The sequence below is a fragment of the Cinclus cinclus genome, chromosome 5 (genome assembly GCF_963662255.1).
Source record: "Cinclus cinclus chromosome 5, bCinCin1.1, whole genome shotgun sequence".
NCBI lineage: Eukaryota > Metazoa > Chordata > Aves > Passeriformes > Cinclidae > Cinclus > Cinclus cinclus.
This window is the reverse complement of record NC_085050.1, coordinates 11,667,242-11,687,999: the sequence shown is the minus strand read 5'-3', so window position 1 is coordinate 11,687,999 and position 20,758 is coordinate 11,667,242.

Here is a 20,758-nt window from a genome sequence, read left to right as displayed (position 1 = left end):
TATCCCCAAATCCCACCTGAAAGAGGGGAACAAAGCCAGAAGCTACGACTTCATGGTTTCCAGCAATGCTTTACAACTGTTCCCTGTAGAAAAACAGCTATCACCTTGTCAGCAAGAGTTGATATGAAAAGTCAGATTTCTGCTCCTCCTGAAGTCAATGAAAGTTTTACTGTAGCATTCAGTAGGTCCTAAATTGAGTCCCATTAGGGTAAAATTAATTTTTCAATTATTTTATCCTTTTTTAAAAGAGAGCTAAGTGCATTTTTAAATATTATTATCACCTGCAGAACTTTGTGACATTGTAGCAATTATAGAGATACTTGATGAGATTTTCTGAATTTTGAAAACTAACCAACAGAAAAAACACAACAGGAAAGCAACACAAATTTACTAAGTTTAGTTTAAATTGTTTATAATGTTTCATAATGTATTAATCAATTTGATATGTTGCATCTTAGTTTTCAGATCCTTCACTTGCATTCCTGGATGTATTAAGCATCATTACTGCAAAATGCTACTTAATGCTAGGTATACAAAGGAAGTATGGCAACCTCCTGAACCCAGTAAATTAGTTTATATTTCTCATCTAAATCCACAGATTCATTGCTCACATTGTTTTCATTTTGCAGTCAGTTAGAACTCCAAAGCCACAAGACTGTCACAGCAGATAAACTTTCACAAATTTGATTTCTTAAACTTTAAATATTACATAGAATTATTAATTTATATATATTATTACCAGATATAATTTGCAAGTTAAATGTGGTTTCTGAATTTGACTTTCTTTTTCACAACTATAAGGCTATAATGTTTTTCTGCATTTGTACATACCCTTGAAGCAGCTAAAGGCAATTGGAAAAAATGTTAAGATGCTAAAACAGTATTGTTTTAATTAGCAAGAGACTATGTGAGAAGGTAATTACTTCAACTTGTCTCCTTAATGTACTCTTTTTCATGCTAAACATTTCTGTGAAGCAAACTATTTTCATTCAAAATTATTTTTTATTTCTGTAGTTATGTGAAGTCTCTCCTTCTCCCTCAGGCACACAATTCTTAAAAAGTTTTTTGCCAGCGGTGCAAATGCAAATAACCAGAAATAAAAAACTTCAGTATGCAACTCAATGACTGCTACATGCTGGGATCATCAAAACTGTGACTTTATTCAACATGTGAAAAGGATATAACTCAGTCGATGTCACCCCTATAGCTGTCTTGTTTTCTCCATACTACTCATTGTGTGGCCCAATCCCTTATATTTTCTATAGTTTATACCTTTCTGTACAGGATTTCCACTGACTGAGTGTAATTGCTACTCAGCAATTCAGCATCCCAAACTAGATACCTAAAAACTAAAACCACATGATTAAGACAACACATTTTAAAGTGCACTGCTTCTCACCTTGCACAGAGACATCACTACAGGGAAAGAGATTCCAGCTCTCCAGAATGCTAACAACATGTCTTCCAATTTTTGCAATAGATCAGACACAGCTTATAGAACACTATTCTGCATTACACTACTCTGATTCATCTGCTCAACTGGGTGAAAATTAAACCAGCATCATAGTATAATCATTATACTAAAATGCATACATGTCAGGCATTTAAATTAGACTGCACAGACACTTGCACACTTGATATGGCAAGTGCGAAGTGTTTCAGAGAAGGTTTTCAAAGGTAAAAAATTTCCAAGTTCTTAAAAAAAGGAAACATATTCCATTAGATGACAGGAAACCTGTTACCGTATACCTAGTACCCTTGCCACTACACAGAAAGCAGTTTCTCATACAGACATTTTTGTCCCACAGGAGCCCCATCACCTCAAAACAAAATGATGTTTTCACCACATTCCCAGTCTCTGTTCAGGCAGCTTCAGCATGTAACTGGAATGACCAAGTACTACCAGTGTCCTCCACACACTCAGAGCTCTGATTTCCTTTACACCTGAGCTCCACAGTGCCAGTCCATTCCTTCAACCCTGGCATCCTTTTCCAAGGTACTCTTGATGGCCAGTACCTGCTCTATGTCAAATCAGTGATTCTTCCTCTACTCAGCCCCTTTCAAGCAGACACAGAAAACGCAATGCAGAGTACAGAAAGTTGTAAGACTTCAATACCAAGTAACATCTCTGATTCCAATCAGATCAGAACTGCAATTACAGAAAGGTCAATTCAGCTCTGCATAAGGGAACATTCCCTGTATGCTGAGCTGACAGAAAAGTGGGGAGGAAATTCTATCTATCCACTTCTACCAACACTAACATGAGATTATTTTAAAAATCGTTTTTCAGAGATATATAAATTAGTCAAAGAAGAGTGGGTATTCACAAGGACAGTCAAAGACACTCTTGAATATCGTCAAATTTTTTATATTTGCCCTGTCAATTTGAAGTTCCTTCTTCAAAGCATGCAAGTTCTAGAACTTTTTCGAGGAGAAGTTGATAGAATTCTTTCTCTTTTTAATGGGCAAAAGGATACCAGGAATTTCCTTTTGTGGCTTAGGGTCAAAACTAAGTTGGCAGTCTTAACTAGATTTTCCTGTGAAAAGTCAGCCTGAAGCCAATCCAGGGAGAAAAAAATTGTTAGCCTCAATGGTTAGGAGTTGGTCCAAGTTGGAGACTGGAAATACAATCCTGCAAAAGGAACTGTATTACCTTCAGTAACAGAGAATGGTCAATTTCTGTCAGAGTTAACAAATAGAATTCAAACATCTCTGTGGCATTTTTGACAGGATGTCAAAAGAAATGTTTGCAGGTAAATGTAAAATACTGAAAATACCTTAAAAATTAAACTGAAGGGTTTTTTTTAAAATTACCTCCTTCTAGCTCATTGTAATTAACAAAAATGCCTATTTTTAAATTAAGAGAATAGACAAAAATCTTTAGCATACGGGACAGTATATTCTACATACCAACCCTCCATCTACTAAGAGTGACTAACATATCAAATCCTATCTCATACCTAGCAGCCCATGATGCAAGCAGATGGTTTTAATCCCACCAAGGAAATTTTCACCTCCATTAGGAACTGTAAGGTGACATGGCCATCCACTTTCATCAAAGTCCTAGGTCCCATTAGGAAATCCATGTCTCTGAGGACCTATGCACGCAGTGAAAGTTACATGCTGGAGGAAAAATGTATGCATAAGTAGAGTTACACCAACTTTCTCCTCTGATGGCAGTAAATGTTAAAACTATGACTTTGTTCCCAATACCAGGCAATTTTGCCACTACACAGAAAGCAGTTTCCCATATAGGCATTTTCATCCCACAGGACCCCCCTCACCTTGAAACACAATGAGCTTGTCATGATTACCATCAATTCCTGGCAGTATTGACTGTACATTTCTCTTCCCTGAGCCTGCACACACAGTGATTAATTGTATAAAATAACTACATCGAGTCATCCAGCAAAAGTTATTGATCAACTTGTAATGAACACAAATGTAAACTTAGTGTTTTCTAGACCCTGTGTCTATTTATGTATTTCTATTTCCTGCAGATAGATCAATTTAAAGTGGAAACATTTTGCTGTTTTCCAGTTATCTCAAATCATCCCTCTGCAGTTCTTAGTTTCCACTGAAGTTTGCCACTATTTATTTCACTTTGAATACTAGAACTCCAACTACTACATGTAAGAGGAGAGAAAGAAGAAAAAAACATCCTTGTAACTATTCATACAACAGAGAAGCCCCGAATATTACCAATATACATTGGGAAAAGAAATTTTGTAAGGATGTTGACGGGAGCTTATGATCACAACACAGTTCCTTCCCAAAACCTACATCCAAAGTATTAATCTTCTTGTTTCAGTGGGACATAGAGCCTTATGTATCAAATTTTATCCAGGACTCCACTCCAACACCAGGACACTACCTGAAGATTCCTTGAAGAATTGCCATGGTTCACAATTCCCAGTCACCTTCCCCATTTTCATAGAATTCAGACACAGTGAAGTCACTGTGGAAAGACTAGACCAACTCTTGATCAGATGGCAGCCAGAATTTAATTAATCTTCATGTTTTTACCTAGTAAAAAATTGTTGAGTCATTGTGAATGCTTTAATTTTCAGATGGAGTTCAAATTCCAGGTTATAGATTCTTACCCAAGAAAATCTGCATTTCATGCTAACAACTTTATTTTAGACATATGTACAGTAATACTGTGCAGTTCCTAACTGGCTTTTGAACACAATGAAATGGAACAATAAAGCTTTGGGCAGAGGGTTGCAGAATGAATTCCCCTAACCCTGGCTTTGAGGTAGGCAGTGACAGTCCCTATAGGACTCTGCCGAGCAGAGATAACAGGCACTGTCAAAACAGGCTTCCTAGAGCAGATTGCCTAACAATCTGGGAAGGGCAGGATCCAATGATTTCCCATGAAGAACATTTTCACATCCAATCAGTCTTTCAGCTCTGCCCAGACTGTCCATAAAAAAGCTCATGCAGCAGGCTAAGCTGTGATGGAGGGCTAAGAAAAATCAGTCTGGTAGAAACTAGATGAAATCTAAATTAATTTTTTTTGTAGTTTACTGAAGAGAAACTCTTATCATGAACCTTCTTTATCTTGTGTCATTTGCCCTTTTTTATTTTATTTTAAATGACTGGTGAGATACAGTTATGCTGTGGGTTTTTTTCCAAATAAATTATGAGTTATTAGCATATGCCACAGTCAAAGGGAATTTTTTTAAAATAATCATGAATACTCAATCCAGCCTACAGATATAATAATCACCCATGGGAATGGGACTCAATATACCAGTCTTCAAACATCATGGTCTCTCTCTCCACTGGCCATACCTGAAAGGCTAAGAAACATCATATAGGTATCCCAGCCAACCAACTTCTGGTAATCCTGCAGATATTGTTTAAAAATACTTGCTGTGCTCATTAAGTACTATAATTGAAATATTTACATCTTTCTTATTAAAAAATACAAATTGAAAACAAGGACACTTCCACCTCTTCACTCACTGTGATAATAACTAAACACGTCTAAGATGACCAAGCCAGCAGACTTAGCCAGCAAAGAAAGAAGCCAAAAGTATATTGAAAAGTTATTATATTCCATATGTTTTGGGATACTTTGTAATGGAACCTTAAGTGACAAATGAAGTTGAATAACAAGATGCATGGCTACATGCAGATAAATATCGATTTATTTATCCTTGGTAGGCAAACAAGTAGACCCCATTAGCTGCAGGTTTAGTAATAGAGGTAAACAAACAGAAAAAAGTAGAATTAGATAAGGAAATAGACCAGATTATATTTCGCATTCAATATTACTCTCTTCAAAATAAATGTCAACAGAAAGACAGAGATAGTAGTATAATCAATTTGACATTACAAGGAAGCAAAAATATACACTAATCCAAATGGCCTCTTTTCAATTGTTTTATTTCTGCTCTGTTTCAAAAAATACAGATTCTAATACTAAGAGATGTGAAATGTGAATGTAAATACCTCTGGAAATAAAAATTCACGGCTCTCGTAGCAACTGTGTCTCATACACTTGCATACATGCAGCATTCTGCATGGTATTTGGGGCAAGCTTTTGTGCTTTCACAGCAATTGAATTATGGTTGCTGTGGGAACTCTATCTTTGAGTTTCTTGACTTGTGCTCTCATCTAAACCCAAATGTTACATTCACCTAGGTAAGCATTTGTTGGTTTTCCCCAGGAAAAGGAATCCACGTGAATGATTACATACTTAAGCATTCTTTCCAAAGAAACAACACAGCTCAGTGTCTGGAGAAGTACAGAGCTCCAATCACTGTCACACTGCACACTGCATACACAAGAAATAAAATAGAGACACACAAAACCTGGGAGTCAAATGTGGCGGGGTACCTATAGAAACAGTAATATGTGATAATGCCAGTGAAAGTTTGGGGTTTGTGATCCTCTTTTATTTGTTCAGCTTTTTAACAACAGGGTTTGAATACATTCTTTCAACCATTTGATGAGAGGATACAGAGAGAGAGAGATACTCACACAGTTGTCAGATGCTTTGGAGCTTCTTTGTAAGAGTGATTTTAGCAAGTGTGAGGGGGTCAGTATTGGCCAGGTCAGCATTGTCCAGCCCCAGCCAGCACAGGCATTGCTCTGGGTACTTTCTGAACTTGCAGCAAAAGCAAGCAATGACCACACAGGTCTGACATTTGATGTGTCATGTAGGTCGCAAGCTGCTCTAGAGATTCACTGCAGCATGGCGGGGGAGAGAGAGAGAGAGGTCTTACTGCTTCTAGAGATGTTCTCCAGCATAGGTGATTTGTTTCATAGTAGAATCAAGAAGCTTAAACTTTGAGTTCCTTTTTCTTGACACAAAATATTCTATTTACTATTTCCCCATGGATACATTTTCTGATTTGACATAATCAAGAAAAGGGGAGTCCTTCAACAAAGCTCTGTGCATTTTTGGAATTATCATTGAACAATTATGCCTCTAAAATCATCAGACTAGAAATCACAAATACCAAGTTAATATTGCAATATTCTTATACTGAAATAAATTTCAATGAACAGCTGCAGCTTCCAAAAGTCAACACAGGTATCATGGTTTAAGGAAGATTTTTGATTAATGTGTAGGAGCATGAGGAGAGGGAGAAATCAAAAAGCAACACAAAGTCACAGATCCTGAGGCACAGTGGCACCTTTCTGAAGAAACACCAATGCACACCTACACTCTCAATGCACTCAGCAGACTCTCAAGATGTTTCTATCTTTTTAGGAAAAGTGGACATTCCACTAGGGCAAATATTCTTGGGGAATAAAACTCAACCCAGAAAAAGAAATCAAAGCAAAATATGGCTGTGATGCCCTGGTTTAGAATAAAGGAATCAGCACACACTGAAAGTAACAGCCTGCTAAGATCAAGGAAAACAAAACAAAACAAATAAAAAAACCAAAAACAAACTACAAGAAAAATCTCAAGGGAAATTTTAAGATGCAGTGCATGAAAAATATGAATTCTTCTTATTTAAAATGTATTATATCTACTTTGTGTACCATTACAAAGGACACCAAGTTAGTTCCTCTTGCAAATAAATGAAATCTGAAGCATGGGATGTTTCCAGAATAAACAATCAATTTCAAAGCAGAGTTTACAATGTTAACACAAGGACTTTACCAGAGAAACTTGAAAAATAAGAGTTATCTGACAAACAAAATGATATATCAACAACAACTAGTCTGTATTAAAAATTTCAAAGATCACAAAGATTACTCAGTAAGAGAGATTTAACAAGAAACCATCAAGTCTTGCAAGGATAACACTTCCACTTTGCATCTTTAAGTTTAGCAATAACACAGAAATTTATTCTGGGTATAAAGAGAAGGAATATTAATATAATTTGTATGTCCCAAAGAAATTGTGGGTTATTTTCATTTCAGGATCTCAAGATCACTAAATGTGGTAATTAGTTATAGTAGTTGTGTGAACTGGAAAGGCACATCACTAACAATGCAACCAGGCTGAATAGTTTTACAACTCACTTTTGAATGCCACATGCCCTCTCTATGAATAGAATGTCAAATCAACAGCCTCTGTTAGTGTCTAGACATAATTGTCTCTGAATTGAATACATCAGCGTTAACTACAATACCAGAATGGTCCCAACTAAAATAATGGAACTGTTTCTTGCACCATACTTCTGCATATTTTGTAAAAATTACACAATACAATAGGTGGAGAAAGATTTATGAGGTTAACATTTTGCATATTCCTGCAATCAGCCCAACTGTCAACTCTATTCACTGTGACATGAGCCACTATAAAATGTGCTTGCAAATCAACACAACCAGGACATCTGGGGAATGCATTTGGTGGAAAACTTAAAAACTTACAAATAGGCCATCGGTTTTTCAAACATACAAATATTTTAAAATATTATATATTTCAATTGTAATAGCCATGTTCAAAATATTATGTGTATAAAAAAACAGTATTTATTTATGTATTTATTCTGAAGCCTCCTGGAGGAAAAGTCAAACGCATCTACACTGATCTCATATAATTTTCTTTTGATTTTTATCAAATGAAACTTTGCATAGACATAATAAAAAAAGTGTATGTGTGTACATCTCTGAGCATGTAAAAAAATAGAAATTTCAAAACTATTTTACAAAATAACTAAAAATAAACCACAGACTTCTTCCTGTTGGCACATTCAGACATTAGAATGTTGTGCACAACTGCACAATGTAATGTCTAAATTGTCTAACAGAGCAGCTTGCATATGTAATCTGAAGGCCACATGATGATACCACATAGAGCTATGAATGCAATCCAGTGGTACTTTCTATGAAAGCAATCATATTTATGGATTTAGTAATTGGAAAATTGAAGTAAGTCCATAGCAGGATACTATCACATGCAGGAATATTCAAGGTCAATAACTAATGAAATGCTCCATTCTCACCCTTCACTGGAACCACAAGGTCTTTTACTATCCTATACTTATCTCCAGAAGGATAATCACAGGATCATTTAGGTTGGAAGACACCTTTAGGAACATCCATTCCCACTACTAACACCACACTGCCAAACCCTCCACTAAACCATATCCTGAAGTGGCACATCTATGCATCCTTCAAGCATCTTCAGGAATGGCGACTCCACCACTTTGCTGGAAGGTGTCCCAATGTCTTAGCACCCTTTCAGTGAAGAATTTTTTCCTAATATCCAATCTAAACTTCCTCTGGCACAACTTGAGGCCATTATTACTTGTTTCTTGTCAGAAGAGACAAATCCCCACCTCTCTACAATCTCCTTTCAGGTAGTTGCAGAGAGCAGAAAGGTTCACTCTGAGCCTCCTTTCCTCCAGGCTAAACAACCCCTGTTCCCTCAGCCACCCTCCAAAAGACTTGTGCTCCAGACCCTCCATCAGTTTCATTGCCCTTCTCTGGACGTGTTCCAGCACCTCAAAATTTGCACAAAATATATAAGTTGGTCACCCATAAATATATAATGTACACAGTGCTGTATTCACTCTTCTTCATGAAAAACAAATATAAGCTTTCTAATATTGAATATACTCCTAAGCTTTTAATGACAAAAAGACCCAAGGAATATATTAGGCAGTTAAAAAAAGTCTCACCTTTTTCTCAGTACTCCAGTTCCTCTTGAAACAGTCACATCACTGCATCAGTTTTTAACACAAAGTGACTAACAACGAATCTGAAGGTACAATAGTTTGATAAGATCTATCATTACAGCAAGTAGCCATCTAGGGTTCCACTAACCAATATCAGAATCTAGGTTAAATCATGCACTTGAAAATATGCTCAGGATGCTTGGGAAGTCTGGTCTCCTTCCTGACCATGAGTACAAGTTTTAACAAGTACATGTTTTAATGCCTTCTCCTTGTACCTCATTGTTCTTTAGATTTATAGCCCACAAATTATCAGTGGACTCACTATAAATTGCTCTGCAGTGCTAAAGAAGTCACATTAGAAGCATATTGTAGTGTGCACATTGGTTTTGCTATTTTACAAGTATATATTACTATTTTCAAAATACCAGCCGTATGATCGTACTGACAGGAGAGCTACTCCTAACACAGAAAAAAAATACTACAGTGACTCAGAAGCCATCTCTGTCTCACATGAAGTTGCACTGAGGAAGACCAGCCACCACAAAGTTCTTACTGCATGCTACAGAAAACATCTATTAAAAATCTATGGTGGGCTAGTCAGAAACATCTACATTTAAAAAGATTGTGCAGATTAAGTAAAAGGGACTGCATTCATCATGTCCGCCAAAGGTTGTGTGGTATTTAAGCAGAATATTTAAAAACATACACTGAACTGATACTGAAAACTGAAGGAAATTAAAGCACTAAGTCTCTAATGCTGTCCTTAGAAATCAGCAAACTATGAACTGAGTGACCAAAAAAGTATCACATCAAGCCTTGGAGTCAGTATTAAAATTAAAATTAAAAAGAAAACCAACATAAAAATTCTATGGTGGGGGGTTAAAAGAGATTTTGCCAAGTTCAAAACTGGTAGAAATTTATGTGGCAGCTCCCTCTTCTGGATCACCAAACCCTGACAATTCAGTGAGATGGAAAGACATAAAATCTGACTAGTAAAGAACACCTTTTCACTTTTGGTGGGTTTTGTCATGTACCATTAGGCAGTCACACAGACACTTGCAAGCTATTGCCCCTTATTTTGAATAAGTTTATATTCAAGTAGTGTACTGAGGGAAAGGAAGTTGAAAATACCTGAATAGTTTGAAATACTCTGGAATTTTCTCATCAGACAATAAAAACATGCAAGAAAAAAACTATCTGAAATTATAGAAAATACTTCTGCTTTCAATCTCTCAGCATTTTACCAAAACATGCATTTAACAGAAATGAACTGATCAATGAGAATAGTACAATTCAATTTGTGTGGCCTGCAGTATGACTTCTGAATCCATATTTGCAGAAGTTACCTTTCTGGGCTGCAATTCTGGGTTGAAACAGAAGAATCTGATCTTGAAATTTCTTTCAGCTTTGACAGGTTCATACATAAAAATTCCTTGCACAGTAGACAAAACTTCTCTGTGCATCAGCTCTTCAGGCACTCTGCAAGACAGCTTTGACAATTTTTACACGTTTCTAAACTGGAATTGGAAAAAATGGAAAATTGGTACTCCCTGTTCCTATATAAAATTCATCTCCATAAAGGAACCGTGGCTTTCTGACTTGACCTGTAATTGAAGAGGAGGCTTTGTGAAGACCTAGTGATTTTTCTGTATTTCAGCTGGGACCACAGGCAATTCTATACTCTAAATTCTCTACCACTATTCAAGCTGAATGACAATGTTTGACTTAAATATAAAAAATATTCTAAATGGCAAATTTACAGCCCAAATGAAAGCACTGTTTACTTCATCAGTGTAATTATTGATAACAAAATCATTACCTGAATTAAATTATTGAGTTTTTAATGAGGAAGATGGTGCATAAAAGATGCCCCTGTTAAATTCTGGACTAGGTAACTTGAAAGCATGATTTTTAACTTGCTAATAATTGCATAATCAGGCCCACAAGAGTCTGATTTCATCTTTCATAAAATATATGCCAAACTGAAATACCAAGGAAATTTTGATCAATCAAGCATAGATAAAACTAAAATTGCCAGGGGTTATTTGGATGGAACTGAAAGGATCATATAACATGGAAATCACTGGCAAGAGTGAGAGAGAGGGAAAAGAGCTAAGATTTGCTACGCAGGCACCTGCTGCAAATGGCAGACCTTCAATGACACAGAGGAGAGACATCTTTGTCAAACTGTACAACAGTCAGTGGACTGAGACCACCCACAATTCCTTTGTGGAGGGAAGACTTACAGAGAACAAAGGAAAAGTAAAACCAGCAGAAACCAGAAAATCCATCCAAATATGTAAAGGAGCAGACTAGAAAGCAGCGCCCCATTAGACCTGCTGTTTACAAGCAGAGTAGGGTTGGTGAGAGATGTGGTGGTCAGAGGTCATCTTGGGTACAGTACAGTGACCAAGAAATGATAAAAAGTTTCTGATTCTTGGTGGAATAAGGAAGATGATCCACAAAACCTCTAGCCAGTAGGATCAGAGCAGTGACTGACCCCTGTACTCAGATTGTACAAATTCTAGCACTCATATTAAGTTCCAATGGAAACCCTATGTAGACAAGGATTTTATGTATCATTGTAATTAAATCATTTTAATGTATTTTTAAAAATTAATTCATTCTATAAATTCAAACCAGCTCCTAATCAAAACACCAAAATAAGAAACAACAAATAAAAAATGTAAATAAGTTATCTTTTCCTTTTCATAACAAGTACATGTACTTTGCAGTATTTTATTGACAGACTTTTTATAATAATCTACAGAAATATCTGAATTAATGATTTTTACAAAATCCATGCCATGTATAAAAAAATAATAAAAAATACCGCAAATGGACTTCTGTAGAAAAATATCACTAGAACTAAAGCTATCATAAACACAATTCCAATATATCCTAACCCTTCCTCTTTGCCAATCATGTTCAACTTCATGTCAGATTGTACAGCAACAACTAGAAGTATAATCAAATACCACATATTCTTGAGTCATTTACTGGGTCTGGTCTTAAACAACCACATTCAACATTATAATGGGAGTAAATTATGATGACATCACTTCAAGTAGAAGCCCTTTCCCTGTGCTGCAGTAGCTCTCCAACACAAGTGACAGTTAACCAACCAAATACCAATAGAAGTCAGTGCAAAGTAAAGCATGGATGAAATCCAGGGACTTGCTGAGTGTATAAACAGGGATGTGTGTTGTAGGACTGGAATAACTATTATCCACATCCATGGCATCAAAGGGGCTATCAGGGTACACACAAGCCCTGTGACACACCTTACAGCACTATATGCAAGCTGGCAGCATCCTAGGCTGTTGAAGACTGGAAGTGCCACTTGCTGCCATGTTCAAGTTGACATGGGGGTGTTTAGTCATAGGTTGGACTCAATTTCAGACATCTTTTCCAACCTGATTGATACTGTGATTCTGTAAATGTGCACTGAGGTGAGGCAAGGGGAGTATCAATCCCTTCCAAGCATTCTGATTTCTTGTGAATAAAAGCAGAATTGTGGTCTGCAGAAAAATCACAGTTCAGCTTACTACATCTCTCGGTCATTAGTCACATCCAGCAGGGTTTCATGAGAAGAAGCCTGATTTTCTTTTATGACAAAGTAACCCACTTAGCTGATCAAGGGAAACCACTTGATGTCTTCTTTTTGGATTTCAGTAAAGCTTTCAATACGGTCTCTTACAAGATCCTTCTGGACAAAATGTCCAGCACACAGCTGGATAAACGCATCATGGGATGGCTGAGCAACTGGCTCATGGGTGGGGCATGATGGGGTGACAGCAGACTGGGGTCCTGTCACCAATGGGTTCCACAGGGCTCCATCCTTGTCCCTGTGCTCTTCAACATCTTCATAAATGACTTGGACATGGGACTGGAAGCAATACTGAGCAAGTTTGCAGATGATACAAAACTGGGAAGAGCTGCTGACTCCCTCAAAGGCAGAGAGGCCCTGCAGAAGGACCTCAACAAATGAGAGGGCTGAGCAATCACCAACCATATGAAGGGAACATGGAAAAGTGCCAGATTCTGCACCTGGGATGGGGCAACCCTGAATGTATGGACACACTGAGATGCTGGAGAGCAGTGCCATAGAAAGGGACCTGGGGGTCCTGGTCAGTGGCAATTTGAACCTGAGCCAGCAGTGCCCTGGCAGCCAGGAGGGACATCCCTGTCCTGGGGACATCAGGGACAGCATCGCCAGCCGGGCAAGGGAGGGAATTGTCCTGCTCTGCTCTGAGCTGGGGCGGCCTCAGCTCGAGTGCTGGGGGCAGTTTGGGGCACTGCAATGTAAGAAACATTAGTTAACTATTAGAGGGTGTCCAAAGGAGGGCAGCAAAGATGGTGAAGGGCCTTGAGGGGAAGCTGTGTGAGGAGTCACTGAGGTCACTTGGTCTGTTCAGCCTGGGGGAAAAAGAGACTGAGGGGAAACCTCATTGCAGCTACAACTTCATCATGAGGGAAAGAGGAGGGGTATGCATTGATCTCTTCTCTGTGGTGACAGTGGCAGGACCCCAGGGAATGGCCTGAAGTTGTGTCAGGGGAGGTTTAAGTTGGATATCAGGGAAAGGTTCTTCATCCAGACAGTGGTTGAGCACCGGAACAGGCTCCCCAGGAGAGTGCTCCAAGCCTGACAGAGTTCAAGAAGAGTATGGACAATGCTCTCGAGCACATGATATGATTTTTGGTGATGTTGCTGTGTGGGACCAGGAGCTGGACTCAGTGATCCTTGTGGGTCCCTGCCTCCCAATTTGGCATATTCTGTGATTCTGTGATCTCCAGGCTGGACAACTGTAATGACAGTTTTGTAAGAACACCATCCAACTAAGACAGAATTACAACATCCATTCACGGTGATGATCCTTTGAAAGAAATCTTGGCAAACAGTGAAGTGCTAAGAAAAGGACTGTTACCATGCCTTTTCATAAAAGACTAAGGAAAAATAACTTATTTTTTTCTGCCACAAAAGGACTGGGAAGTGAAAACATCTGCAGATGAGACTTCCTATTTAATTAGACCTTGCTAATGAACGCATGACTCACAAGAACATCACTTTAGTTGCAGGCTTGTGCAATCACATTGCTTTCCATGGAATTGGTGAAATAATGGAAAAGACAGTATTGAACCAAATCCAGACTTACTGTCTTTGATTGGAAACTACAGTAAACAAAAAGCTATTGGAGGTAAACCTGACAGTGATTAAGCTCATATTAATCAGTTCACAAGTCTTCTAGTTCCTTAAACTGGTACATTGTTCAATTGTACTTTCACAACCAAACAGTAGATTGTGCACCTTCTCAATAAATCTCCCTCCAAATTACTCACACATGAAAAAGAATGTTACAGCATAAGGTAAGTAATAGGAAGGTTCACATCACAGTTCTCAAGGTTAGCAGATGCTAAAAGAGCTCTCAACCACTCAAGAGCATAAAGTTAAAATAGACGAAAAGAAAATTTACACAATCATAAGTCTTTGATAAAGTTACTTTAAGAGTGAAAACTAAAAATAAGAGTTTTGACTGAAACTCTTCATTAAACATGTAATCATTCATATCTAGAATAACATAACACCAGCATAGAATTCACAGCCTAAAATATTTCAAACATTCTTTAGCTTACACTGTGTGCAAGAAGTTAATGTGATTTGGAACTTAAAGCAAAGGCTCTAGATTAAGCAATCCTATTAACAGTCCAGTAGATCATTGGACACAGAGCAAATGATTTGACTTTTCAGAAGTCCCATGTTGCTATCTGCTTAATAGTTGACATTCATCTTCTAAGAAAATCACACCCTTAACATCTATATTTCATTCTTGAAGCCTGTAAATGGATACACTAATACTGTTCTTCATACAGCTTTTGTGGGGCTGCACTTACTTTGAGCAAAGTGCTTCTAGATTTTTAGTATGAATAAAATATATTTTGCACTTAGACATTAATTATAGAAGTAGCAATATTTGAAATAGGATTTTGTTTCAAGGCAGCAAGACTAAATCAAACATGATTATCTTGGCTTTGATTGTGATATTTCACTTACTATGCTCTATTTTCCTTGCATTTGAAATATGCAATTTTGCTTTTCTGTTATGTAAATTAATGTTTTTCATCTAACACATCTATTTTTGGAAAAGGAATATTTTTTTTTCCTAGGCTAAGACAGAAGTGTTGCAGAACACAATTCTGAAGTCTAACTGACAGAGTACCGCAAGGTCAATGCAAGCATTCAATAGCAAAAGCAGCAAGAGATGCCCAGAAGACTAACTGAACTTATAACATTAATAAGCAAATGTTTATATACACAGATTTCTATCTAGATATATAAATCACACTATAATATTTAATATAGAAAAACTAGTCCTTTTATCCATCAGTTAGGTGATCCTAACCAATGCAGCTGCAATTACAAGTTATGGCCTTTCTGAAAAGTGGAAAAAACTGGGATAAAGAGAGAAAAGAAACTATGTGATGGGAGTCAGAGGAACAATCCATTTTAAACTAAAGATTCTGTCTAGCTCTGTGTAATTTATTTTAGAGGCATACTTCAGCAAAATAAAAGGTTTGGTCTTCATCCACAAACATTGTCAAGCAAAAGAGTTCGAGTCACCTGCCACCATGGACTTTTCTTTGAACTATTTTTCACTTCTGCAAAGTGTGGTGATTATATTGCTGTACAGGTTCCTAGATATAAGTGGCATTAATAGCCAGCATGTACTCTGGAAAATACATGTCATATTTATATACAACACTATTAACATAAACAGGTTTACTACCTACAGATGACTTTGATTCTACAGTTTGTGTGATCAAATTACATTACTTCAGCTTGTTTCCTGGTCTCTGAATTTCACATATTTCCATGCTGAGTAAAGAGAAAATATGTAAGATTCCTATTTAAGTTGTGAAATAAAATAGGGAATCCAAAAATTGGCAGCATTAAAGGGAACTGAAGTCAGGGTTAGCAAAGTAATTTAAAAAAACATGCCCTGTGAAAAGAGTTGACCCAATAAATCACAGGAATAAAACACCTGTTGAGAAAAAAACATTATCATCTCAAGGCAGTGGTGAAACACTGGTATTTACCCAGACAAATGAGGTTAAGAAGCATATTCTACTAATTCAGATCTTTAAATGAAAGTAAATGCCAACCTAAAACCCATTTTCAGCATTCTGTGATGCCTCAGAAATGCTGTCAGTCTCTCATTACACTCCCTCACACGGATATAATTTCCACCCCCATCTATCATCATCACATCTGGTTTGGTATGCAGTTTCACCAAAAAAAAAGAATCACATAGGCAAAAAAATCACAACATCTTTTGATAAATGCCTTAGTATGCAATTGTGAATAATTACACACACTAATAAGTACACCTTGAAATATAAACCACCATGGAATAACTGGAAAGAAAAACTTAGTCCAAAACTTTGATCAAGCTATAGCTTATTATTAGTACACTGAGGTTTAAATCATTTCTCAAAACAGAAAAAAAACAAGACATAACAAAAAACTTCAAATCCCAGAGGATCATGGATAATAGCTGAAGAGACTCCATACAGGTAATCTTTCTGCCTGCCCCAAGGCAAGGTCTGAAGCTCTCTCTCTTCAATGTATGCTTGTGAAACAAGCATTAAATATCTCAAATGAGTGGGATTTCATTACCTATCTAATTCCTATATTCCAGAGTTTCCATGTTGAAAAGCTTTCCTTTATGTTGAATCTGAAACCAATCTATTACAGTGTGCCACCTTTCTCAGTATTGGAAAGTTTTTCAGTCTAACTCAACTTCTGATGCATTCTAAACCTTTTCAAAAAGCAAATATACTCTTCTAAGAAATATATAACCCCAGCAGACCAAAACCAGTGAGATGAGGTCTTAGTTCTACTTAACTCATTGACAAGAGATACTGGAAGATTCTCAGGGGCACTGCACACTACACATCTGGCAACCTGGAAAACACAGATTCGCACCTAAGTTTAAATACTCTGCGTGTTCAAAATCACACAGAGTTTGAATACAGTGGAGAGACTTTCCTGCCCTGACACCCAAAGACTACTCTTCTTCTGATCACAGAACATTAATAAATAAAACTTTCCAGGTGACTTCTTTCTTCAAAGTTAAGGAATGAAAAAAGGCCAGAAAACTTCCCAGCGCACCTTGAACCAGCACCCACTGATGCCAAGGCCAAAGGGACTCATGCCACCTAAGCTGATACATGCAAAACAAACTTTTCCCCCCAAAAAAGCCACACCAAAAACAGCCAAGACACTTTCACAAGGTCTGGAACATGCAAACCCACCGGCAGATATCGCTTTGCCAGCTCACCTCCACACTTGCCCTTGGCCGCACTGTGGGGCGCCTGTCACGGTCCCTCTCCCACCAGCGAGCCCCGTTGCCCAGAACGCTGCCTGCCGGGACAGCATCCCTGTACTCACCTTCAGAGACCTCGAACTCGGCTGCTCCATTGAGCTGGTAGAGGCACCAGTCAGCCGCGCTCTCGCCTGGGGGGCCGCCGGCTGTGCGGGAGGAAAGGCACAGTCAGTCGGGCACGGGGCCAGCGGGGGCACGGCGCTGAGGAAGGGACAAGGGAGGAGAAGCAGAGAGTGGGGAGGAGAGATGGAGGGGGCTGAGAAGGGAACGGAGGATGACAGCGGGCAGCGAGCACCGGGGGAAGGAGCGCGTTTCCAGATACCCTGTTTGTGGGACATGGGTGTTGCCCTCCGGAATGCGCCCACCGCTCTGAACTGTTCTGTGCTTTGCTCCCAGCGCCCAGGCTCGGGCGCCTCCTCCTCCTTCTCCCAGCGGAGCGGGCGCCGGCAGCCGCCGCTGCCTCGGGGCTCTCGGGGAGCCGGGGGAGGGAGGACGGGAAGGAGGGGAGGCTCCGCCCGGAGCTCCCGGCGGAGGCGGCGCAGCCTCGCCAGGACCCGCCGCTCCCGGCAGCGCCAGCCCCGCCGCGGCCCCGCAGGTGCGAGAGAGCCCCGGCACCGCGCAGTCCGAGGCGAGTCCGGCCACGGCGGCTTTGGTGGGATGCGGTGCCCCAGCCTGGCCTTACCCCGAGCAAGAGAGCCCTCCCTGCCGCCCACCCCGTCTCCGTGTGAGCTCCCCGTCTGGTGCCTCCCGTGCCCGTGATTCGGGCAGCCTGGCGAGCATGGGCGCGCATCCCGGCTGCCCCGAAGGCTGGACGCACATCCCTGTGGGGGACACCGCACATCAGGCACCCGCTGCCGGTGTCACCCACTGCTAGTGGCTCTAGTGCTGCTCCCGCCTCTCCCACGGCTGTGTTCGTCCCATAGCAGTCACCTCAATTCTCTTACAGTCCCTAGGCCGCTTGGGCTACCTTACTGATTAAGGGTGCAAATGCCACAGAAACTGTCTGGGTATATATACACTGCAAGGCTGGAAAGTGGGCTTCATCTGGTCCATGAGCCCCTGTTGATACGCATCTGTCTTTACGGCATCCCTGAGAGGTTAGTAAGAAATCAAACCTGTTACCAAGTAAGTCTATAGGGCTCTGTGTAGTGACCTTTGCCTTCAGTGGGAAATGGTTAGGGAAATGGCAAATCATAAAACTCTGAAACATTCAGCTAGAGCAAATATATGTTAATAAATGCCTTTATTCTTAGAGACTTCCACCCCAAAAACATGTCAGGAGAGAAACGTAAAGGTACATTAATTGTTCTGTTCAGCAGGTGACTTTCTTGATACCTAATTTAAGACAATTGTGACTGCTTAGCTTGTAGTTGGCGGCATCCTGCCTACAGTTTCTGCCTTATCAAGGTAACAGTGTCAGATGCCCACGTATGGGCACAGTTTGTGTCAAAAAGAGCAGCCACACTTTGTGTAGGCAAATGAGAATAGCTTAAGAAAGAACAGAGGAAGACTACAATCAAGTCATACTATGAGATTAGGAGCCAACAAGAGGATAAAGTATTGATGCAGGCAGCTGTCATGGCACAATTACATTGGCTTCTTCGTCTTTTTGCTATTTGTGAAACAGTATGTAAATGGCAGGGAATAATTGTGTTTGGCATAAATTCCACCTGACATACCTACATTCATCCCTTCTTGCAGCAAGCAGAGACCCTCCTGATACCTTTAGGTGTGTAAGTAAACTGTGGGCAGTTTGATTCACTTTTCCCTGATAAAAGTATTCTGTTTAAATATTTACATTCTTCTCCACTGCATCCAAGTAGTCACATTGTGGCCTTTGTGAAAGAAAAAGGAGGACAATTACAGTTTCTGAAGGAAATTGTTTTAAAATAGGAGTAACGTTCAGCGAATGTTCCCGGTTACTTTTAGAAACAAAGCAAAACACCGATACTTTAGCTTTCCTGGGAACTTCACCTAAATTACAAAGATAATAATGCCTTCTGAGGCAAAAGCACCAGTTTGTTTAGGCAGTGTGTGTATATATATCTCCAAGTCATAAGTTTTCTGGATGTGCATTAGCATTCTTGGAACTGAAAAGGTTTATGCTGATGATTTGAGGGGGGAAAAAAGAAGCATAAAGCTGTATTAAAGTCATCCAGCTGCTTATAGTGGTACTAACTTCCACTATAAATTATCTATAGACCTTGATTGCTCTTCATGACAATGTATTATCAAAAATAAAACTAATCGTAGCATTCCAGTGTTAGCCCCTTCTTTTTACAGAAAACTCTAAACCATATGAATTAGCAAAGGCTCTGTTCTGGGAGAATCTATTCATATTAGATTTAAGTTTTATGGAATGTGGCCATCTTTTATGTTCAACTTGTTATTACTGATTTACATATAATGTTTTTCATTCTGGAGTTCAATCGTTTATAAACTTTATATGTTAGAAAACCCACCAAGTTTGGTATGTAAAGCAGCACATGTTTTTTTCTTTCTAAAATGGGGGAATCAATACAAATTGTGTTTACCGTGTGTAATCCTTTTTTACAGGTGTCTAGAACATTGAGATGGGATAATTTACGGACAGTACTAAGATATTTGTGATAGTTTCCTTCAATCACAGAGGGATGACTAGTTTAACTAAGTTTGGGATCTAGCAATGCTAAATCCACACCAAACTTGAAGGTGGGAGCAGTTACCCTCCCTCTTGGGATGTTCTTTACTTTTACACTGCTGGAAATGAGCGAGGACTTTGATATGATGATATTTTTGTCATTTCAAAATTGTAATGTTGTTAAAACCGTATGATTTAGTCAAACTATAACTTAGGGAAGGTAGTTGATTTATACTATAGTGTATGTATTTTAAAGAATCAAAGTAAAAAAAATAGTTTAATCTGTTTTGGTTTTCAATATCACAATGATTTAATTGGCAGAAAATGTGCAACTGCTTACAAAAACTTCTGAGGAGAGTGGACTATATTATAAGATAATTGGTTTTTTTTAGCTTGGGGTTGGATTTTTTTCCCTTTTCACTTGGACTTTATGCAGACAGAAGTGTTTATCTTTTCAGTTCTCAGCACAGAGTCCACCCACTCCTAGCAGCGACGAAACAAGCGATAAAAACAATTTCAACGGGATCAGAAGTTCAACCACATAAAATTTAATCCTTCAGTTTCAAAACGTCAGAGATGCAGACAATAATCCCTAGTGAACTAGTGTGCAATGAAATAAAGTACTCGCGCTCAATTCAAAGGAACTTCCTAAAAACCAAATA